Here is a 24316-nt window from a genome sequence, read left to right on the forward strand (position 1 = left end):
TATTTATTTATTTTGCAAGTTCAGCCAGGAGTGCCATGAACCCTTTCTAAAAGAGTTTGCTGTATCTGAGCCACTAAAACTATCATGTGATGGGTCCATGGGTCATCTAAGTCCTCCAGGTTAAGAAGAATCAAATGTCCAAGTAAAGAATCGTCATGGTGAACTGAAAGATCTGTTTTTATAGGGACAAGGTAAAGTTTAGCCATCAACCACATATCACATCCGTGGGTCAGCTGTTTTATGTCTTTCTTTAGCCAAGAAAAGACATCACTTGGACATTACTGCAAAGTTATACTGAGTTGCTTGGTTTTTTTAAATGCTTGTGTGGCATTTTATCACATGGGTTTGCCATAATTTTCTTAACCATTATTCTAATGGTGGACACTTAAGTTATTTCCAAACTTTTATTGCTGTAAATAATTATACAATAAGTATTCTTGTCATAGTCCATGAGCCAGAAGGAAACTGTTTTAATTACTATTGCTTTAAAATATGATTTCATTATCTGTGAGGCGTCGTTTCCCCCCTTAATTAACTTTCTTTTTATTTTTATTGAAGTATAGTCACTTACAGTGTGTTAATCTCTCGTGTACAGCATCATGTCCCAGTCACGCATATACACACGTATATTTGTTTTCAGATTCTTTTTCATTAAAGGTAGTGATAAGATACTGAGTACAGTTCTGTGTGCTAGACAGAAGGAATTTGTGTTTTATCTCTTTTCATGTATAGTGGTTATCATTTGCAAATGTCAAACTCCCAAATTCATCCGTTCCCACCCCCTCTCCCCCAGTAACCATGAGATTATTTACTATGTCTGTGAGTCTGTTTCTGTTTTGTAGATGAGTTCATAGTGCCCTTTTTTTTTTCTTTTTTTAAAATTCCACACATGAGTGATATCATATGGTATTTTTCTTTCTCTTTCTGGCTTACTTTAAATTTTACTGGCTTTTTTGCATGTTTTTTTCCCTCTTATAAACCTTAGAATCAGCTTGTCTAGTTCAAACAAAATCTGATTATATCTTTTTCTCAAATGTGAACATGGACGTGTGAGAATGATGAAAAAATACTTCATACACTGATTTTTCTTTTGAAATATTCTGCATTGTAGTCCATTGGCTGTAATACCTTCCAGAATGGCATCAAGCCAGCCGATGTACACACGTGACTATTTTAGGAGTCTGACCGTCGGTGTCATTGACCACAGTTTCACTGAACACCGATTCATTGAAACATTCAAACAGTGTCTGAAGCACTGAATACTTCTCAGCTCAGCCATGGTCTTGTTAGCGAGCCAAACTTGGGTCTGCTCACCCGTGTGCAGTAAAGCCAATTTACTGACACCCAGGTTGTGGTGAAGGAAAGTGCAGTGTTTATTGCAGGCGCCCAGCAAGGAGAATGGGCAGCTAGTTCTCGAAAGACCCCAACTCCCGAGACGACTTTCAGGGAAAGATGTTTAAAGACAGGGTGAGGGAGGGGGTCATGGGGTACATGATTAGCTTGTGGACTTTGTTCTGATTGGATGGTGGTGAGGTCAGCAGGAGTCAACGTCATCAATTTTCTGGTTCCACCTGGTCTGGGGTCTCCACGCCGGTGGTCAGCATGCAGTTAACTTCTTCCACCTGGTGGGGGTCTCAGCATCTGCAAAACAGCTCAAAGGATGTGGCTCAGAATACGATCTGTAGCCCTTGAGGGGAAACTCAAGGTCCTTGACTTTGTCTAATGGCTAAATTTTTACTGTTTTGTCTTGTTGGACTGTTTTCCTTTGTTTCTACATTGCCTCACTTCTGAGATTAAATTTGCTCTTTGGAACTTGGGGGGGAAGGCCTAGGACACTAAAGCGTTTCTACAAAAAAGAGAGAGGGACACAGAGGGAAGGTGTCTGTCCCCAAGAAGGCCACAGAGGGTCCTGCTTGGTTTCACTCGCAGCATTTTCATCTTGTTCCCAGCGTAGAAGATGGTGTTGGTCATTATATCAGTTAGTTATCTAATGTGCTGTAACAAAGCGTCATGCAGCAGAGTGGCTTACAGTGTCACACATTCATTTTCTCACAGTCTCTGTGCGTTGGTAACGTTGGAGGGGCTGAGCTGGGCGATTCTGGCTCAGGGTAGCTCATAAGGTCAGCTATCAGCTAGGACACGCTTGACGGGGGCTGGAAAATCTGCTTGTAAGACGGCTCCCTTGCATGGCTGTTTTCTGAAGGTCACAGTTCCTTACTATCTGCTAGAGGAAGGTCTCGCTTACTTGCCACGTAGCCTTCTCCATCGGGCTGCACGAGTGTCCTTACAAGACGGCTGCTGGCTGTCTTCGGCATGAGTGACAGAAACAACCTTGCATGTTATGACCTAACCTTGGGAGTCCCTCACCATCACTGTGCAAAGAGTAGTGTCCTTTTGGTCCAACCAACCCATGCTGACGCCACGTAGGAGAGAATTACACGAGGATGTGAATAGCAGGGGCAGGGATCTTTGTCTGTGTGTGTAGGGGGTTGGATTTAGAGCAGGTACTGCTATGACAAAGAACTGATACTTCTGTTCTCACTCTGGAGCCAAATACACGTGATTTTTAATCATATTTTCAATTGCATGCGGTCTCGTGATTTCCTTTTACACTTTGGTACAGTCACCAAGATATGCAGTTTAGTGTGTGCTGTCATGACTACAGTTAGGGGTGTTGTCACTAAGATCACCTTTAGGGTTAGTCTAACAGCAGCCTCTTAACTTATCGAGTTCTTTCCTTTTATTTTAGTGTCATTCTTTAAAAGATGTAGCAATTTAACATTCTTCCCCTCCATCATTAATTCCTCGTTTGGGCTGAGAATTATTTCCGTAAACCAGTAGAGATCAAACTGTTTTCTGTCAAAGGCAGCAGAGATTGTACCATCTGCTCTGTACCCACCAGGGCTACACGGCGAACACGTCCAACAATCTGGACGAAAAGTTCCTTTCCACTGGGCACATCTCACCCGTTTATGTGATCTCTGCTTTCTTCCAGAAAACTCAGATGAGGCGAATAACTTTAAGGGATGATTGAGTGATAATCTCTTTTTCTCTCCCTCTGTCCCTCCCTCACTGTCTTATTTTGTCTTAGATTATAAGCAGTCACGTATGAGTCCATAATCCAAACAGATCTGGATGTAATCCTGTCAGATATAAACTACAAAATATAACGCATTTTAAAGTGACTTCTTTACGCATTTTCTACGCCCTGCGTAGGACTGTTGGGATAATGGATTCGTGGAGAGTAACTGAACACAAAAATTGAAAACGGTTTGTTGGCGCAGTCACCTTAGGGTGTTTTCCCGTCATTGGCCAGGAAACGTTTGATCTTTCTTTTTATTCATTCTTCCTCATCCATAATTTGAGTGCTCCTAAGTGGTTAACTTCAGTCCTAACTACCAGTCATAATAAAGGCCTTGCTGACAGCTAGCTCCTCGACATGCATGCGTGCACACACGCGTGCAGTCACGCACACCCTCTGAACCTAATTAAAGCAAACCGTCATCCGCTCCCATCCCTCAGACATCTCCAGTGACATTAAAAGTGCCACGTTTCATAGTCAACAGTGGCCTTGCACTCAGGGCCTTCTTGTGGGCTAGGAAGCGGGCACTCCCGCAGCCCACAAGACGTTGACGTGGGATCGCTAATAATGTTGAATCACTTCTTTTCACGGAGGTTATGGGGCCAATTAACTCCACAATTCAGATGGCCAAGATGACTCACAGTTGCAAGCCGCTAAGCTGTCTGAACATCAATTTTCTTTTAGGATTTGTACTGGAAAGCACCATTGAAACCGGCTGCTGACCTCTGGGGAGTTTCTCACCCTATTTTCCATGAAGGCTGAGAGTCATCATGTCTCTGTTTTTCACATAGCATAGGCTTTATCGTCCTTTACATCATTTTCTTATTTATTCAAGAAGCCACATTAGAAAGATGTGGGGAGATGGTTCTTCCGGGGTCTCTTGCATTTCTGCACGTGTTGCAAGCAGGATGCTATACGGACAGCCTTTTTTTCTCGACTATCTTTTCGAGGATGTTTGTATAGCTCGCAGTCTTGGGAGACAGAGAGCATGTCTTCCTCTAAACCCAGTGGCAGCCTTGCTCTATTCATTGCTTATTGTGCTCACTAATTTAATAAAGATAATGTCTTCCCTTAGAAGAAAGATCCGACAAGGCTTACAGCCCATTATCAGTGTCCAGGTCGACTTCCCTAAGCACAGGGTTCCTCTCCCGTGACAAACTCCCCTGTGTGTGCAGACATCACGCAGCCCTCCCTGTGTTACCTGTAGTCAGCGGCACGAATGCTGCTCTGCCTCCTGCTATTGCTGTGAGAACAGGCAACCTTTTGTCTCTGAGCCACGAGTCTCTTGTCTTCTGTGAAGCTCTGGTCGACGGATTTGTTGGACAGGATCTACAGTAAAATCTTAGATTCTTTGCAGTTATTAACCCAGGACTTCCCCTGAAGAACAAGGGGAAATGAAACGAAGTCAGTCTTGTGTGAATGTGAATATGGTCTTTACATCGGCGTCTAAAGGGGAAGGAGCACGCGCTCTAACAGCTGGGACCTCGTCTGCTGGGACTTGTAACCTGGCGCTTCGTACTTCTTGTCCAGTGATGCTGGCGAAGCCCTCAGGCTCCTGGTGAGGTGGTGGAAGGCATAGGGATGGCGGCCGGGAGAGCAGTAAGGTAGGAGGAGCTCAGGGGAGGGAGAGAAAGTGTATACACAGCAGGCTCATGTCGTATCCAGCCGTGTTTTGGAGGTCCAGCCGATTTCACCTTCTTGAAGTTTCCGGGGCTTAAGACCTCGCCACTCCATCGTTCTCTATTAATGTGTTGGATATTCCTCCGAACAGCCTTCACTGGCCGGCCTTGCCACACTCTGAATAGGTGTTAGTCACAGATGGGGATCAGGGCTTGGGGGGGGGGTGGCATCTAAGCATCAAGTGTCCCTTTCTTTAGAGGACGGTCCTTCCAAATGATGATGCTGGAGAGAAGAACAGGTGGGGTCACGTGGATAGGAAGCTCCCTTCTGTATTGCTCAGCCTTGCTTGACCAAGGTTGCTAGAGGAAGCACCGTGTGATGGGCGCTCTCACCTTTTACGCGAGCTTGGAATGCATTCCTTCGTGGCTTCACCCACCCCTCCCAACCTCTTCTCCAGGTTGCTGTCTCTGGTGGGCGCTAACTGAAGCAGGAGCAGCTTCAGTTCTAGTGGCCACTTTGACAGTTGCAGGGACCACTCTTATGAGATGTAATCGGCACGTGAGAGCATTCTGTTGCCATGGAGAGTGGAGTTGGAGGGCATAAGCTTCATCCTCAGTGGGGTCCTCTGTTCCTTTCGGTGCATTTTCCACCATGTTCTTAACCAGCCTTGCTCTACTGGTCTTACAAATATACACATAATTTTTTTTTCTTCCTCCTTATTTTGTCCTGTCTGACCAAAAGGTCTTGGACAGGCATATACCTTTGTCTGAATTGGCTGACTTCACATAGGCTGCCAGCCAGCTTGCTGAGTCTTCCTCCTGTCGACAGAAATCATCAATAAGCAATCTATGATAGAAATTTAAAAAAAGACTTTTATTTGAGCCAAACTAAGGGACTATAGCTCGGGAGACACAGATTCGAGAAGCCCTTCAATGGTGTCCTGCCTGACTGCAAAGTGGGGGAGATTTTTAAAGGCAAAACCCACAGAATTACATAAGTGGTTTGTCAAGAATTATAATTGGAACTGGCAAGAAGTAAGGGTGCTTGTTTAAATAAAGATTTCTTGGGTTCGGAAGTGGTTGCGTAGTCACAAGGGAAGACCTTGAGACCATATGGTGGCAGCTGGCAGCTGCTAGCAGATAGTTTGAGAACAACAGCTGGTGTTGTCCTTGAGTTTGATACTTTTCAGAAAATTCCAGTTCTCAGGGATGCAGGAAGGTGTTTAAAATCACATCCACCGTGGCCACCAGGCTCCATTTTGAATGCCTGAACCACAGTTACTGCATCTTTATTTTTATTCATTTTTAAAAATTTCCATTTATTTTATTTTATTTATTTCAGACGGGGACGTAATTAGTTTTTTAAAGTTTATTTTATTTTGTTTTTTAAATGGAGCTACTGGGGATTGAACCCAGGACCTCGTGCATGCTAAGCACGTGCTCTACCACTGAGCTACACCCTCCCCTCTGTTTTGATTTTTAAATGCGTTCTTTTCTTTACCAGTTAAAGCAGGTGTACAACGTATGTTTGACAGGCCATAATAAGGCAGGCTGTGCTGGTTGGCATAAAGTTCAAGCTAAATCAGGCGTAAGCCAGTGTGATTTACCCATACATCAATATGTGAAACTTCCTTTCCATCACTCTTTATCCAGTGCGATAGGTGACCTCTTTGAAAACGGTCCACTTAACTATCAAGGTGTGTTAATTTCCTTGCTCATTATTTATTATTTATTATAGTTTGTCACCTGACTCCTACACACTTTCTGAGTTATTTACCTAGAGCACTAGACTCACGGAGACCTCAGAAAGGGGTGAATCTATGGAAGGAGGGGCATACACCACCAGGGGCCAGAGAGGGGACCGTGGCAGACAGTGTGTGATGGCCTCCAGTGAGCCCTGCCTCCTGGTATTCACAGCCTTGTGTAACTGCTCCCCTCCCCTTGAGAGAAGGCCAGGTGTAGTGACTCACTTCTAGGGAAATAAATACGGCAGAAATGGTGGGAATGCCACTTCCAAGGTTCGATTTTAAAAGACCATGCAGTCCATCTTGTGCATGTCTCTGACTCTCTCTGGAATCACTAGCCTTGAAGAAATCTACCGCCATGTTGGGAGATAATAAATGTTTGATGTTTTGAGTGGCCAAGTTTGGGGGAAATTAGTCACACAGCAATCACCAACTCACACAAACCTAGAAGAGTGCCCAGACCACGAGAGAGGTTCCTTGATGAATGAACGAAAGAATCCAGATGCCTTCGTGTTGTTGAATGGGGTCCTCCTGACCCCCAGTAGGACCTTCTGACTTCTGGAGATGGCCCTGTGGTTCTCAGACCTTGTGGGCAGTGGGGCCCTGGCTCTGCAGGAACACATGAAGAGGAAGACCAGCCAAAGAGCAGCCTGGTTGAGGGACAGACGAAGACCCTCTACGGAGCATAAAACCATCCCAAGAAACATAGCCGAGAGGGAGGACGTAGGATTCACCAGGAATCCTTTGAAGAGGACCGAACCATTCTGTAAGCTTCCTGGGGTTGGGCAATGCAGCCTTCTCCAGAATAAACCTGTAACCTGCTCAGGAATAAATAAATAAGCCTTACTCTGCCCTCTGAGGAGGGAGAGATTGAAAAGCTATCAGGTTTCTGAGTAGGCTCTGCAAATACAGGGTGCTTCTGAAAACGTATATGAGGAAGTCAGGTTGTTAGCCTGCCTGCAGCACCCACCCATCTTCTGCCTCTTTGGTTTCCAAAATCCCCTGTTTGACTCTAGAACCAGGTGCTTTCGTTTCCCTTGAAGTGAATCCCAGGTAACTTCTGTGGTCATCTACCTTCTTATTTTCGATAATTTAGTTTTAATTTCTTCCTAACATTTTATTATGACAATGTTCACACACAAATAAGTGGCAGGAATTTTCCACGGAAGACCTGTGTCACACAAATTCTCCCGTGAACATTTTACTAGGTGGGTGGGTTTCCTGCCACAGCTGTAGCAAATCAGCGCACACATGGTGGGTAAGTGCTCCAAACTTGTGACCTCACAGTTGTGCAGGTCAGAAGCCTGACGCGGGTCTCAGTGCTGGCAGGGCTGTGTCCCTCTCCCGAGTCATTAGGAAGAGTCCGTCTCCCTGCCTTCCCAGCTTGGAAAAGCAGCCTGTATTCCATGGGCTCCACCTGTCCCTCTGCCCTGTCCTGCTTGTGTCCTGTTCTCGTCACAGATATTGATCCTGATCAATCTGGTGCCATGTTAATTGCAGCCTCAGTCTCCTTCCTGCAGAGCCCAACTCCATGCACCACCACACTCTGTCAAATGCAGTTAGGGGCACCGTGTCTCAGGCACAACTCGTGAGGATTTAAAATTAGTTTATGGAAGAATTCAAAGGATAATTATAGTAAAAAAAAAAACAAAAAAAAAACAAAAAAAAACCCAGCTACCACTCATTCAGCAGAATGTTGGGACAGCTCTGTCTTCTGTGTTCGGCAGGTGGAAAGTCTCCTGCAGGACAGATTTGCCGTTCTAGAGCTGCAAGGTTGAATCCACACTCACACACTGGTGCTTCAGCCCCGGACAACGGGAAATGGAATCCCAGTGGGGTGACTCGGAATGAGGATGAGTTTGTTTGTTTCCACTTCCTTCTTGGAGCAGCAGTAGACCTTCTCAGAGGACAGTTTGATATTTAGCTGAAATTAGCTTCATGGGGATTAGGTCAAAGTGGCTAGCCAAGCTGTAAAAAACATTGATCGGCTTCAACATTGATCACGTATCTTTCCCCAAGCTTTTGGCAGTAACTACAAAGGTAGTCTACTTGAGTCCGATGATTAAAATAAGACCAAATAGTTTACCCATAAATATATAATAAGTTCAGGTTATCAAAGACAATTAGTCTCGAGAAGAAAGTCATTAACCACCATACAGTTGCATTCTCAACAAATAGGAAATTATGCTCCCCATTTTGGTCTCAGGCAATTATGCCACAAACACTGGAAAATTGGGTAAAACGGTTTCAGGGAAAATAATGACCTAAGTTACATAAAGGATTGTGTCGCAGAGGAAGAATAATTTCCCCTCTACCCTTCTGAGTTCCCTTCTGAGACCCCTGTCATAAAAGACGGATTAACACGAGAAAATCACACTAAAGTTCATTAATGCATCTGCCTCACGGGTACACGGAGGAACCTCAGGAGAACGAGTGGCTGTTTGTGACCAAGTTCGTCCAGCTCTGGTGCGGACCACACCTCGGTCTGCATCTGTCCTCCCTACATTGTAGGTGTAGCTGACCGCGTCTCCAGACCCCTGTCCCGTGATGAGAATCCAACCCACCTGGCTGATAAAGCTCCCGGGGAGGGGACTGATGACAGCTCCCCTTTTGGAGGCTCCATCTTTAGGCAGACAAAGGGCAGTTTTGAGAAAGCCTCTCCCTGCATTTGCTGTTTGTCAAGTGCCCACAGCTCAAAATAATCAATACACCAAAGGGGCAAATTTCTGGGGCAGTGCGTCTGCAACCCTGCCAATCACATATTGGGGGCGGCACATTCTGTTCCCCGGCAGTCACATCTTTGCGTTGGACTCGGCCCTACAGCACAGCATCCTAGAAAATGATTATATTCCACAGCCCACAAAGCCAAACCCAATATGACAGTGAGAGACCAAGGAATCGGGAAATTCGCTCCAACCATGAGACATCCCTTCTTTTTTTTTTTTTTTTTTTTGTCCCCTGGGTGCCCACCGAAATAAAGAGTTTGGCGTGTGGTCTGTTTTGCCAGGTGATCTACGCCGTTGCACCAACAGCAGATGTGCAGGTAGTTCAGCTTGTATCTAGATGCCAGCCCAAGGTCCAAAGAACACACGTTTGTCTGAGGGCAGATCGAGCAGTTCTATGCCCTCTTGTCACCATTTACATCGCGTTCCACGTTAGGTTGTTCAAAATTCCAACGACGTGCTGGTGGATTCTTGGCTGGGTCTTCAAGCAGCTGTCGGATCATTCGGGTGCTCTGTCTCCCGATTGGAAGCCATATCGACCAGGTAAGACGTGTGAACGCTGACCAGTGACATGCTGACAGAGTGTTGTTGTCATCTTCCAGTGTAAATTAAGAAGAGAGAGAGAGAGATGGAAACGTAGACTGTTACAAATGCCTCCCGTCATAGCCCCCAGGAGGAAGTTGAGAAAAATCTGGGTTTGGAAAGCAGTGTAACACTTTTCTGTTGACTTAACAAGATATAGGAAGTGGTGTGGAATGCTTTCTAAGATGCTGGGGAACAAACCCCAGCGATAGGATGGATGTCACTGAACTCAGGCTGCGGACAACAGCAGCAGTCAAGGTGGCACCGGTGGGCAGGGGACAGGTGCCCAACTTCCAGTGCGTCAGGTGATTTAATCTGAGGTCCAGAAGCATGCATTATGTGCTCCTCTTTTGCTCAGAAGGCTGTAGATTCGGAGACTCAAGGTGGCCAAGAATGCTTGAAATATTTAAAATGTGAGCTGAGCCTTCGGACAGCAGCTCTTCCCGGAAAGGTGGGTGCTGTTACAGAGGAAAGGAACCAGCGTCTGTGCAGAGGAACAGAGAGTGTTCATCCAGAGTGAGGCTCATTCTTTTCTTTCCTTTCTTTTCTGTGATCCTTTCCTTCTCATTTTTTTTCTTTTGAGCAACGGCTGGGAACGTCACTGAGAAAAGAATATAGAGTGTCTTACACAGATTCCCCGCTCTTGATGTGGGACTCATGATATTTATAAGCAAGCGCCTTGTATGTTTCTCTGCATCATCTCTGTTTCTGTGTCAAGATTTTAAACTCAAAGACCCGGGCACTGAGCACATCCCCTGGGGCCAGGCATTTTGCTGGGCACGTAGATGACCAATACAAGTGATGTGGGCTGGAGCTGACTGAACAACTATCCTGTGCCATAAATGTTACGGGGTTTTAGAAAAGAAGGGGGTGGTGAGCTGGAGGGCTACGTATTCATGGAGGGGGTTGGATCCGGTTGAGACTTTAAAGAGGGCATGAGATGTCTAGAGAAAGAACCTGGACATCCCAAGAGGAGCATGAACAAGGCGTGTTCTGGTTCCATTGACTTGGAAGAGAGACGCGTACGGTGGGTAAGAATGTAGAGCCAGGCACGTGCCTCGCCATTAAACCCGCACCAGTTTATCATAGAGGCTGCTGACCATTTGTCACTACGTAAAAAGGTCTCCCTGACACAGTTACTAGGAATTTTTTGCTTGGTGATGGTGGGGTTGGGGGGAAGGGGGGCAGGGGAAGAGGGGTGGATCATATGAGATGCAGGAGTTTGACATATTCATCATTTCTTGTTCCAACTTAATACATTTTTTAGTTGAAGTATTGTTGGTTTGCAACGTTGTGTCAATTTCTGGTGCACAGCGTAGAGACTCAGTTGCACGTGCACACATATCTATTCCTTTTCATAGTCTTTCTCATCATAGGCTGTTACATGATATTGAATGCAGTTCCCTGTGCTCTACAGTAGGTCCTTGTTGTTTATCTGTTTTATATGTACTAGTGTGTACCTGCAAATCCTGAACTCACAAATGGAGAGTCCAAGTTAATATATCGAGTGAAAACTGAGTTGAAACACAGGTTTGTAGCGTTAAGGAGTGAACGTGAACTTCTTTGACAGCCAAGTTACCTGACGGTGACTGTTTAACGGCAGGAAGGATCCGACCTAGGGCGTGGGTGTGAGACTGTAACACCGTCCTGGGAGACGATGCAGTTAAAGTGCAACAAGTGTGTGCTTCTGAGAGAATGAAAAACATGAGGAAAGGAGGTGTAATTTGAAGAGGAACATTCAGTTATTGAAACGGCAAACTCCCTTGGAAATGCATCTCTGGATCGCAAGATAAGCTGATTAACTTCTCATATGCGTGTGTAAAGCATCACAGGATGGAGGGATCTCAAAAGTAAAGTAAAGGCACGGATAACACAGCATCGTTTGATTTATGCACGGAAGCAGGTACCTGCAGAGAAGGGGCTGGCTCTGAAAAGAGCGCCTTGTGACTGTTGGACAGAAAACCCATCAGAGCTATCACCGCCTGAGTCAAATCAAACCAGAAATGACGACTTACACTCTGATAAGGTGTTAGAACTGGTGGGAGAGAGGATGGCTGTTGCTGTGGCACGGCTCTCCCAGAGGGGAATTGAATGTGGTTGTTCACGGCAATCCTGTAAAATGTGACGCCCTGGTCCGTGTCTGAGGGCAACCCGGTGACACCATTGCCCAGGGTTACGACAGCGCCTCTGAGTTTTGCCTTTAATCCTTTCCCTGAATCGGTGTCTGTCTGTCTCGCCCGTCCTTGCGTGTCTGTTCTGCTGTTTGCTCACACAAACGTTCTCTGATATCACTGGTACTGCTGGAAAGTGAGGGGCCGGGGCACCGAGCGGGCACACTCATTCCACTCTGTGGTTTGCACAGATTAACTGCTGACCTGACCAAAGACATAGTTCCCAGAAGTTGGGGTAACGGGCACGGTGCAGGGACAGAAAATGCATCAAGGCGGACGGGAGAACGGACCAGGCGGAATTTGTGCGACGACAGAAACGAGCAGGGCATTCCTTCCCCTCTGGGAGTGGACCGCTGCTGGTCCTGACGGTGGGGCAGCGGTCCTCGTCCCTTACCATCCCCATCCTCTCGGGCCTAGTAGGCCCCTTTCCTGAAGTGTCCCAGGAAGGGAATCTGATTCCCGGAGGGTGCCAGCCTCGCCCTCGGGGTCCCCTTGTATAACCCAGTACTTACAACCTTGCGGGGAAGCAGCATAAAACACACATGACGTATGCACCCCTCTTCTAGGAATAACAAATAAATAGAAAGTCACCATTTGAAGGGAGCCAAGTTCACAGGATCCAGCTGCTGGAAGGTGATTCTGCAAACGCATTTGTAAAACCCCTGCCCGATGGCAGCTAAATTGCCTACAAAGGGAGACGGTCCACTCCTGAATCCTAAATGGAAAACTACCTTGCCTTCATCAGCTCTGTTGAGAATTGTCTTTTTTTTTTTTCTTTAATTTCTCTCCTCTCCGAGTTTAAAGGGGGTCCCTTGCCACCTCGGAAGCTCCCGCAGCCGAGGGACTGCACACTTGGAGGGCTGCCTTCAACAGTGAGGATGCAAACCATTCTCTCTTCCCTGCTTGTGACATTTACAGAAGCAGCCGCTTCCCAAGGGGCTGACTCACACGTCGTGGCCCTTGCAGCCAGCCCCAAGCCCCCTGCTCCTGCCAGCCTGATGGAGACACGCAGGTGAAGGTGGACAGGATCCGTCTCCTGACACTGAGGACAGTGTGGCAGGAGGCCGAGTGCGCCTGGCCCTGACACCCAGACCAAGCTCACTCACATACCTGCATCCCTGCTTCTCCGTCTCCATCCTGTCTGTGAGGCTTGGGTCGTATTGCAGAGAAACGACTTGTTCAGCCTCCCCTGTCAAGACCGCCCCCTTAGCACATCCCACCTTTGGCATTTTGGGGACAGCGAGGATCTCGGGCAGAAAAGGGAGCAAAAAGACAAACGTTCACTGCACCCCCCTCCCAGTCTGATAAGCCGTTCCGTTTCTCACAGCCCCCAGCCCGTCTCATTTGGCCTCATTAAAACCCACCCAAAGCGTCTCTTCTTTGCTCGAGAATAGTCCTTTCAAAATGCATCTTTGTGGGGAGGATTGTTCGCCACACGGGGATGCCCTCTTTGAAGCTCTAGCAGATACTAGCTCATTGCACCTCTCAGTGTCTAGCCGTGGTCCTCAGTTACAAGGAGAGCCAAGGCTTCTTACAGGAACTGGCGAAAAGTGGACACTGTTACCTATTTTCCCTTTTGGTGTGAGAGTTTTGGACAGGAAGCTACAGTATCAAATATGTTACCCAGCAGATAACTGTATCTGTGCTCTCTGCATCCGGCGAGGTAAAAGGAGACGGAGGGGGCAATTATTCATATTCTTGTTATCAGAGAGATTTGCAGCCCCCGAGGATTAATGAAGGGCCAGACAGGCATGGCAGAACTGCCAGGCGGCGTGCCCTCCCCAGATAAGATTGTTCTGCCTTCCCTGCCGGAGGTGAGGAGGGCATCAGGACGCAGCCAGCTGTTTGCCCCACACCTTGATGAGAAAAATTCACCTCCTTACTCACCAGCTGTCATCTTTGTGTGTGATCCAAGTAGTTCCTGCAGAATCTTTCTCTCCCTTGCAATCAAGCAGGAACCCCTCAAGGGTGGCGTGTGTGTCTTGCAGACGACAGGGAATCGGGCTGGAGAAGCGACATAGACTCCTGGGGAGACCAGCAAGCATTTACACAGTGGGCTCAGGACCCGCTCGTAGGAGCGCGGGTGCAATTTATCTCACACCTCGAGCTCTGTGCTGGTCGACCCTGCCCTTCCTCTCCGCACGCAGAAACGCGGTACCTGAGGCTTCCGTGTCTCGTTTCTGATGGAGTCCAGCCTCTGCTGATTTCGACAGGGGGGCCGTTTCTCTGGAGCGAGGATAAACAGTGCAAATAAAACTCACTGTTTTCCTGTGACAAGCGGGTTTTTCTTTGCATAAAACTTGTAGAATCATGTTCGGCTGTTGTGAACTTCCTGTTGAAAAATCGTTTGCTTTTGGAATATGCATGTGTGTTGCTTAAGGGAAATGACATCTATTCTATTGGGTGCAAGTCCCCCCCCCAAAAAAAAACCCAAACAAAACCCAGGATCTCAAATCACCTCCAGCAGTCTAGATACTTTTGATGAATTTCTGTAAATTCTGAATTTTGCCCTTTTGATCTCCGAAGTATTTCTAGAGGTAACGAGCCAATATCTGTGTCCTCAACAAAACACTGTTTAAAGGGGACAACCTGTACTGACCTCCTCAGTCTTCCCTGCAACCCTGAGGCTGAACGCCTCACACCACCATTTCAGCAAGTGCCCTGGGGCAGACGCAGCCAGTAAGTGGAGAAGCCTTTGGAACCAGGCAGAGTGGTTACAGGGCCCTGGGTTTTTTCTTTGTTTGTTTTTGTTTTGTTTTTTTTAAGTATAGTTGATTTACAATGGTGTGTTAGTTTCTGGTGTACAGCACAGCAATTCAATATGCATATACATTTTTTTTTCCAAATTCTTTTCCATTATAGGTTATTAGAAGCTATTGAATATAGTTTCCTGTGCTCTACAGTAGGACCTTGTTGTTTATCTATTTATATATGGTAGTGTGTATCTACTAATCCCAAACTCCTAATGTATCCCTCCCCACTTCCCCTTTGATAACCATAAGTTCGTTTTCTATGTCTGTGAGTCTATATCTACTTTGTAAATAAGTTCATTTGTACCATTTTTTTAAGATTCCACACATAAATGATATCATATTTGTCTTTATCTCTCTGACTTATGTGACTTAGTGTAGTAATCTCTAGGTCCATCCATGTTGCTGCAAATGTCATTATTTCATTCTTTTTCATGGCTGAGTAGTATTCCATTCTATAAACATACCACAGCTTCTTTATCCAGTCATCTGTTGATGGACATCTAGGTTGTTTCCATGTCTTGGCTATTGTGAATAGTGATGTTGTGAACACTGGGGTGCATGTATCTTTTCAAATTAGAGCTTTCTGGATGTATTCAAGTCCCTGATCTTAAATCCTACGTTATTTTGTGTAGAACCAAGGTTTCTCCACCGTGGCACTACTGACATTTGGTGCCAGATGATTCTCTGCTGGGGGGCTTCCTGTGCACTGTAGCACACTGAGCCCCATCCCTAGTCTCCACCCACCAGATGCCAGTAGCTCCTCCCTCCCCAGTGGTAACAAAATATCTACACAAAATCTAGACAAAAATGTCTCCAGACATGGCCAATGTCTCTCGGAGGGGGTGAGGGAACTAGGAATACAACATTGCCCCTGTGTTCCAACCACTAATTTAGGATATGCTTATTCCAGATCAGATGGTTGTAAACCCACAGGAGTCCAGGAGCCAGGCAGACAATAAAAAGAAGTGAGCAGGTTCCTGGTAACAAGAGTTTCAGTTGGTTTTGCTGTGGTCTGTCTTGTTACCATGGTTTACAACAATCGAGAAGGCAAACAGAACTGCTTGCAAGGGTTATCTTTGGCTCATGGTTAGCTTTTCGTGATTCCATGAACAGAAGTAAGCTTTCTTCACCTGGGCGCTATTGGAATTGGGGCGAGGTGGGTCTTTGCGTTGTGTGTTGGGGGAGTGGGGGGTAGGGGGCTACTGTTCTGTGCATTCTAGAACATTTAGAAACATCCATGGTCTCAAGCCACCAATTCCATAACCACCCGCCTCCCCATTATGACAACACAAATGTTGCCAGAAGTCCCCTAGGAGGACAAAGTTGTCCCTGATGGAGAACCCCTGGGACGAACCACATGAAACTGTCAACATGTAATTATCTCTGACTTGCAGAAATGGTGATTCCGTATGGTCCAATCTAATACTCCCAGCAGTGCCCCTCAGCTTGCCCGACAGGTTAGTTTTTCAGGTGGGATAGAGCAGGGGTGGGTCACCTGTCAGAGGGAGGGGAGGCCTGAGAAGCTTGTTGAAAGCGAGAAACTCCAATGTGTGCTGTGGTCTCAAAGACTCCCCTGATTCTGGAAAGACTGCAGTGGGAACCACATGGCTTATGGAGTCTGAAACCACAGTGTTTCAAAGCACACGTACAGATGGGTTGTCAGCAAAGAAGCGTGCAGGTGGACCTTGAGAAGGACTCAAAGCAGTTTCTCAGAGGGTTAAACCAATGGAACATCCATCCCTTTTTTCTTCCCCTCTAAGATATCCACTCCATGTTTCAAAAGAGCTTCAAGCACATTTGAATCTTTCTTATTTCTGACGTCCGTCCAGGTTGGACTGTGGACTGTTGTTCTGGGTCCACGAGTACTTGGTGGCCAAGCATGCAATGATGGTGGGTGGTGTTCCGGTGTGAACAAAGGGCACCTGTGACTCAGGGAGAAATGGCATCACCCCAAGTCCTCATTAGGACCAAGCGAGCCCATGAAAATGCATTATTGTTCGCGTCCCGCTGTGCCCTCCGATTCACCACCGACTAATGAGGAAAACAGAACAGAAAGCAGCTCCCCTGCTGTGAGGTCCTCATTCAGGACAATGAGGAGCCTCGTTAATGAGCTCTTTCCATAATAAACCGAGAACGTGGACAAATGGCGGAGCTCATCCGAAGCAGCGCTCTTCCTGGCAGGTGCGTGTCACACCGGAATGGCGCCGGTTCTGCGTTTGTTAACCGAGGACCCCACACATGCCACCGTTGACCAGATTCCTCGTGTGACATTCGCCCGGCTACGCTAAATAACCCCTCCACAGCCTTGCAACGCGGAGCCATCTGAGTGCAATTTCCTAGCTTTAAATGTAACCTCCTCATGGAAAATAAAAAGTAACAGGAAGGAAAATCTCACGAATTTCTGATAAAGGGTTGATATCCTCTTATTAGTCTCTAAAATGGTACATACCATCTATGTGAACTTAGAACACACATATTCCTTCATCCCATTGAAGGCTCTTTTGTTGCTAATGTTGACGTTAGGCTTATTCTTTTCTATTTTAATTAAATATTTTATTTTAAAGCAGTATTAGACCCAGCATCTTAAGAAATGAAAGAGACGTCAGGTTTACTGTGTACCTACTTTCCTGCAATGGTGTTAATTTGCAAAACTATAGTACGTTACGATGTACGGTGTTTCCATCACCACAGTGGTCCCTCACATTATTCTGAATATTCATATAATAGTCTCTATTACTCATTTTTTACCCACGCCCACATCCCTCCTGCCCTCTACTGTCTCCTTAACCCCTGGAAACCACTCATTTGTTCTTTCCTACAATACTGTCATTTCAGGACCATTATAGAAATGGAATCATGGTTTTTTTGGGTTTTTTTTTTTTTCATTCACTGTAATTCTCTGCAGAGTCAAGGGGTTATCTTCTGTATCAATAATTTGCTCCTTTTTATTTCTGAATTACTATTCCACTGTTTTTTTTAAAGCCATTCGCCCACTGAAGGAGATCCGGGTGGTTTCAATTTGGGGATCAAATAAAGCTGCTTTAAACATTTCTATATAGGTTTCTATGTTAACATAAGTCTTCACTTCCCCAGGATAAATGCCTGGGAGTGAAATCGCTGAGGTCTGTGTTGCATGGACAGTTGTTTTAAAACATGCCAAACTTGTTTTTCAGAGTAGCTGTACCATATTGCCATACATCCCATCAGCAATGTATGAGGCATTCATTTTATCTGTACTCTTGCCAGCATTTGATATGGTCAGTATTTTTTCATTTTAGCCATTTTGATAGATGTACGGTGATGTCTCATTGTGGTTTCAATTTGTGTTTCTCTGACAGCTAATAATGTTCAGCATCATTTCGTGTTCTTATTTGCCATCTGTATCTCTTCTTCAGGGAAATGTCTCTTTCTGCCTTTTGTCCTTGTTACAATTGGACTGTTTGCTTTTTCATTGTTGTGTTTTGAATATTATTTATATATTCTAGACACAAGTGTTTTATCAGATACATTGTTTGAAAAAAATTTCTCCCCCTCTATAGTTTGTCTTTTCATCCTCTTAACAGAGCCAAAGTTTTCATTTGGGTGAAGACTGATTTTTTTATTCCATGGATCATGGTTTTGGTGTGAGGTCTTGGAACAGTTTTATTTCTTTCTTTCTGATCTGTATGACTTTTACTTTCTTATTGCACTGACTAGAACTTCTAGCACTGTGCCTAATATGAGCGGTGGAAACAGGCATCCTTGCCCTGTTCTCTACCTTAAGGGAAAACATTCAGCTTTTCACCGTTAAGTATACCATTAGCTGCAAGTAGTTTGTAGCCGCTCTTTATCCAGTTCAAGACTTTTCTCCCTACTTCTGCCTTTCTGAGACTATTTAACATGAATGAATATCAATGTCTTTTAATTGGAATATTTAGACCATTTACATTTAATATAATTTTTCATATGTTCAGGCCAAAGTATGCTACTTTTTTGTTATCTGTTTTTCTTTTTTCTGCCTTCCAGTGAGTTACTTGAACATTATTTAGAATCTCATTTTGGTTGACCTGTAGTGTTTTTAGTGCATCTCTTTGCACAACTTTTTGATTGTTTCTCCAGATATTCTATTATAAATGCATAACTGTCACAGTCTACTGGTGTCACCATTTACCAGTTTCAGCGAACTGCAGAAATCTTACCTCTCTTTACCTTTGTCCATTTATATTATAATTATCTTATGTATTTTTCATCAGACACGTAACCACATGAGACAATGTTCTAATTTTTGCTTCAAACCTCAAATATTACTTAGAAAACTGAACAGGAGAAGAAAAGCATAATCATCCATATTTTTGCATACTGATTTTCTCCCTTTGTGATATTCCAGTACTTTTTCTGTTATCCTTTCTCTCCTGTTTAGAGAATTTCTTTCAGCACTTTAGTGTAAGTTTGATGTTGACATATTCTCTTAGATAGATATCCTTTATCTGAGAATGTCTTAATTTCCCTTTCATTCCTGAAGGATTTTTCAGCATGCAGAAAGTAATGTGTCACTTCCAAGTGGTCTGTCTCCATGGTTTCTGGTGAGAAATCTGCTGTCTTTTGATGTTTTTCCCCGCTGTAGGTAAGGTGTTGTTTTTCTGTGTCAGCTTTCAAGATTTTCTTGTGTTTGGCTTTCAGGAGTTCATTAAGCTCTGTCTTGGCATAGATTTCTTGGGAGGTTATCCTCTTGGGTATTCATTCTGCATCTGGAATCTATAGATTTATAGCTCTTGTAAAACTCAAGACTCTTTCAGACATTATTTCTTCAAGGATCTTTTCAGCCTCACCCTCTGTCTCTCCTCCTTCTGGGACTTTGCCCAATGTGCTGTCTCTGATTGCGAGATGCGGCTCACATGGTGTGCGTAAGGATGGATTCTGGTGTGTCTTCTTGGCTCCATCTGTGTGCATTTTGTATGTTCCTTGCAGATAAAATAGTTTGCTTCTTTTCCTAATTTTTTTAAGCTTTCAAAGATAAGAATCACTGACTAATTATTTCGGATGACTTTTGGGAAAAAAATTTACAAGGTCCAAAAAGTATTCATTAAGAATTTTTTTTTGTCATACAAATCTGCAATATATTTCACGGGAAATGGGCATAATTAAAATATTCATATTTTAAATCCTGGAACATGTTTTTTTTGGTTTGTTTCTACAAGTCTAACTTTATATTGCTTAGTGGAGTTTTATGGTTTTCTAGATAGCTCTTATATATTTCTTATTATTTCTAGGTAGTTTTTGTCTTGCTTTTGGGATGGGCTTTTTCAGGTACTGTTTTCAAATAACTTGTTTTTATACATAGGAAAACTTGTTTTATTGTATTAATATTACATTTAACCATTTAATTAAAATTTCTAATTAATGATAGTTGTTTTTCAGTAGGACTTAGTCTCTTTTAGAGTATTTACTATATATTTCCTGCCTCCTACCACGGATTCCCAAATTTTAGCTACAAAATAGATTGAAGTATATCCTGAAAGATGCCTTATAAACAAAGTTGCCCATGGTCAATAATTTTGGCAAATGCCACATTTATTTTTTGGAATCATAGACATAGAATAGAAACTTGTGGTTGCCCAGGGGGCAGAGGGTGGGAAGGAATAGACGGGATTTCAAAATTGTAGACTAGGTAAGCAAGAACATACTGTATAGCACAGGGAAAAATACACAAGATCTTATGGTAGCTCACAGAGAAAAAAATGTGACAATGAATATATATACGTTCATGTATAACTGAAAAATTGTGCTCTACACTGGAATTTGACACAACATTGTAAAATGATTATAAATCAATAAAAAATGTTAAAAAATAAATAAAGGTATCAACAGATTAAAAAACTAATAATAATACTTGATGTAGAGTCAATTTACAATATTGTGTTAGTTTCAGGTGCACAGGAAGGTGATTTGGAGAAATATATACACACACACACATATGTATTCTTGTTTCAATTCTTTTCTATTATAGGCTATTATAAGATAATGAATATAGTTCCATGTGCTGTACAGTAGGACCTTATTGTTTATCTGTTTCATATATGATAATGTGTATCTGTTAATTCCATACTCCTAATTTATCCCTCCCCCCCCCCACCTTCCCCTTTGGTAACCATAAATTTCTTTTCTATGTCTGTGAGTCTGTTTCTATTTTGTAAATAAGTTCATTTGTACTACTTTTTAGATTCTGCATACAAGTGATATGTAATATTTGTCTTTGTCTGACTTATTTGACTTAGTGTAATAATCTCTAGGTCCATCCATGTTGCTGCAGATGGCATGATTTCATTCTTTTTCATGGCTGAGTAGTATTCCATTGTGTGTGTGTGTGTGTGTGTGTGTGTGTGTGTACCACATCTTCTTTATCCGTTCATTTGTTGAGGGACATTTAGGTTGTTTCCATGTCTTTGCTGTTATAAATAGTGCATCTATGAACATTGGGGCTCAGGTATCTTTTCAAAGTAGAGTTTCCATCATTTCTGGATGTATGCTCAGGAGTAGGATTGCTGGATTATATGGTAACTCTACTTTTAGTCTTTTAAGGAAAGTTTATACTGTTTTCCACAGTGGATACACTAATTTACATTCCCACCAACAGTGTGGGAGGGTTCTCTTTCTCCACACCCTCTCCAGCATTTATCATTTGTAGGAGTTTTGATGAAGGCCATTCTGACCTGTGTGAGGTGAAACCTCATTGTGGTTGTGATTTGTGGCAAATGCCCCATTTTAATTCCTCATTCGCAGATTCACAGTTACCTCATCATATGAAACACTTTGAAAAGTCTTGCATTAAGCAGCCTTGTTTACCCTTGCTTAATCTGGTGTTTTCCATTTACAAGTCACACACATCAAAAACCGGCAAAAGATGCAATGAAATCCTGCATAAATTGTACTTAGGAGAAAAAGCATTTATAGTCTTAAAGTACAGAGAGATCTTACAAAGTGATCCAAAAACGATGAACTCCCCAGGAGAAAATCAGGCAACTCGCAGGAGTAACACAAATGACTAATAAACTTTTCTCCCCTCATCGAATTAACAAACCAAACCATTGTGGCATGCAGAATTGCCTTGGTTTCAGATGCTCTGTGGATGGAGTGGAGAGATCTGCCTTGTGCTAAAACTTGAATTTTCATAATTGCTTGTAATCCTAGCTGCCCAGCCCAGGGTAGGGAGCCATCTGCCTTGCATTCTGCTCTGCGAGCAGTTCGCCTCACCCATCTGTCTGGGCCGTTGCACTAGCAGGGTCTCTCGGTTGTTCCCGTCCTCCTTTCTGATGCCTGCCTGGATTGACTGCTTGATTTACTGGCCAAAGTATCTGCTGGGCGCTCCGATGTGAGTTTTCCTGTGCTGCGTATGCATGACACAGGTGCATGCGGATCGCTGTCTGGCTACCAACACCGTGAGAAAGACTTGGAAGGACTCTAGAGAGACAAAGAGCCCAGGCAGTAACTTCCTAGTCGTGTGGTGGTTGGAGATGGTAAACGTCCGTGTAGGAAAACCGCACGGCGCCCACACTCAGAGCTCCCGTTTCTTGTAAGTGTCCCCGGCATGAAATGATAGTCAACATGCAAAGGAATGGGCTTGGCTGGGATCCAATAAAATGCCAATTATAGACACTGAAATCTGAATTTCATATCCTTGTCTTGAACTGGTATTCTCATTTTTATTTTATTTTTTCAACCACTTCATTTCAAGGTAAAGACCGCTCTTAGCTTGGGCACTGCGCAAACACAGGTGGTGGTCAGTATCCCCATGGGGCGCTCGCCCCGACACAGCTAACAAAACCGTGTTTTCAAACACTATTTGACAAGGGAAAAACACTCACAACGTGAGACTGGATGGAAAAAAAAAGGCAAGATCTAAAACCATTTTTAGAATATGCCCCCATTTTATAAACACAAAGGCGTATGAAAAGGACTTGAAAGAAATACCCAAAAATATTAAAATGTGTTCTCTGCAGGGCGGCCTTTGAGTGGGTTTTTATTCACTTTGTACGCTTTTGTGTATTTGCTAAACGCTTCACAGTGAGTGACTATTATTCTTATAATAAGTAACGTTCCTTTGAAAAATGCTCTTCTAAGGAAATGATTCTCAGGCTGGTCCTTTCTCCTGGCATTTTAAGGATTCATTTTCCATACTTTGAAATTTATTTCCTTTCCCTGTCATTTGTTTTCCTCTTTCGGGGGTGTTTGTCATCTGTTTTGAGGACATCCTTCATTCCTTTCTGTACGCATCCTTTTCCTCTCTCCCCTCGCCCTCCCAGTGAGCTTTCTCACGTATGACATTTTTCAAAGTTCTGTTCTGAGCCAAAAGGGGAAACAATATTAAACGTATTCATTATTTTGGAACGCTACCTGCAAACACCTCTCATTTAAGTTTAACATTTTAAGGGTCAAGAGATGCCTCAATGTTGTGACCGTGACGTTTGCAACAGAAAATGTGACCATATCAAAAATGATTACAAATAGATTTGTCATTAATGTGCCCTGAGTCCTATAAAGTCCTTTGAGCCAGATTCCCTTGTCCTCGGTGGGGGAAGAATGGCTTTAAGTTACTTCCTTTCTCTCGCTGTGTGGCCCTCTTCTGTTCCAAACCCTCAGTCCTGCTCCCCTAAGTGGGGGGGGGGGTCATCTTAGAACAGTTCTCATATCCAGTCGGAATACAGACTCCCAGTCCAGGCAGGTGTACCTGGGACACTGAGCAGTTATGTAGTCAAAAGACATACCTGGTCGTTCCCATGGCGAATGTTCCCTGGGTACCTGCTTTGCAACAGACGCTGTTCCGAGGGCCAGAAATGCAGGGCTGAAGCAGGCTGACAAGGTGGCTGCCCTCTGCGGGCACACCCTCCTGGGCAGCCTCCAGGGACCTATGACCAGTGTCAGAATTCGGAGCGGAGGTGCGGCCGTAAATAAAGGAATTAGGCCCAGTGTTTGTGATCGTGCCGGAAAACAGCGTCAAGAAAGTTACAGATGAGGAAGGATGCTGGGAGTCCGTCCGTTGTTTGTGGGAGCCAGGTGATGGCTACACACTGTGTGTTGCTTGTCAGGGAACCGTGCGTGCTAGGTCCCTGCAGGGTGGGTCGGTCCCTGCAGGGTGGGTCAGTCCCTTGTCTCTGCCGCGGTCGGGGGGAGGGCATGAAGGAGGAAGGACTGGGGCCCTGCAGGAGAAGTGCTGGTTGCACGGAGCGTACTCACCCCATACCACGTGCTAGGCCTTCCTGAGCGCTCTCCGAGAACCCTCTCCTTGAATTGTCATGACAACCTTAGGGGGTTAGTCCTGGCTTTACGTCATCTGCGTTAATCACGGTTCACAGAGAGACTGATTGATTACAGGAACTGGCAGTCCTGGCAACCAAGAGGTCCCACGATCTGCTCCCTGCAAAGCTGGGGAACCGGGTGCTATGACCTGAGTGTTTGCGCCCCCCCCCTCCCCAAATGCACATGCTGAATCCCAACCCCCACTGTGATGGCATTAGGAGGCGGGGCCCTTGGGAGGTGGGAGGTCATGGAGGTGGAGCCCTTGCGATGGGATGGACGTCCTCATGAAAGAGACCCCAGGGGACACCCCGTCCCTTCCTGCTCGTGAGGACACAGCGTGAAGACACAGGCGACAGACCCCTCACCAG

The 24316-nt window shown here is 44.7% G+C and overlaps 1 protein-coding gene across 3 annotated transcripts in view; it reads left to right on the forward strand.

Annotated features, from left to right (window-relative positions):
• The window catches only part of LOC105086568 (pseudouridine-5'-phosphatase), a 498657-nt gene that overhangs the window by 227787 nt on the left and 246554 nt on the right, over positions 1 to 24316 (forward strand). The window contains exon 5 of one of the 3 annotated variants that reach the window (XR_010379553.1): positions 9454 to 9682. The exons of the other annotated variants lie outside the window; for them this stretch is intronic. The gene's annotated coding sequence lies outside the window, so the exon portion shown is untranslated. Of the gene's footprint in view, positions 1 to 9453; positions 9683 to 24316 lie in introns of those variants that run through there. 3 annotated transcript variants of the gene reach the window in all.

This window comes from Camelus dromedarius, chromosome Y (assembly GCF_036321535.1).
Source record: "Camelus dromedarius isolate mCamDro1 chromosome Y, mCamDro1.pat, whole genome shotgun sequence".
Lineage (NCBI taxonomy): Eukaryota > Metazoa > Chordata > Mammalia > Artiodactyla > Camelidae > Camelus > Camelus dromedarius.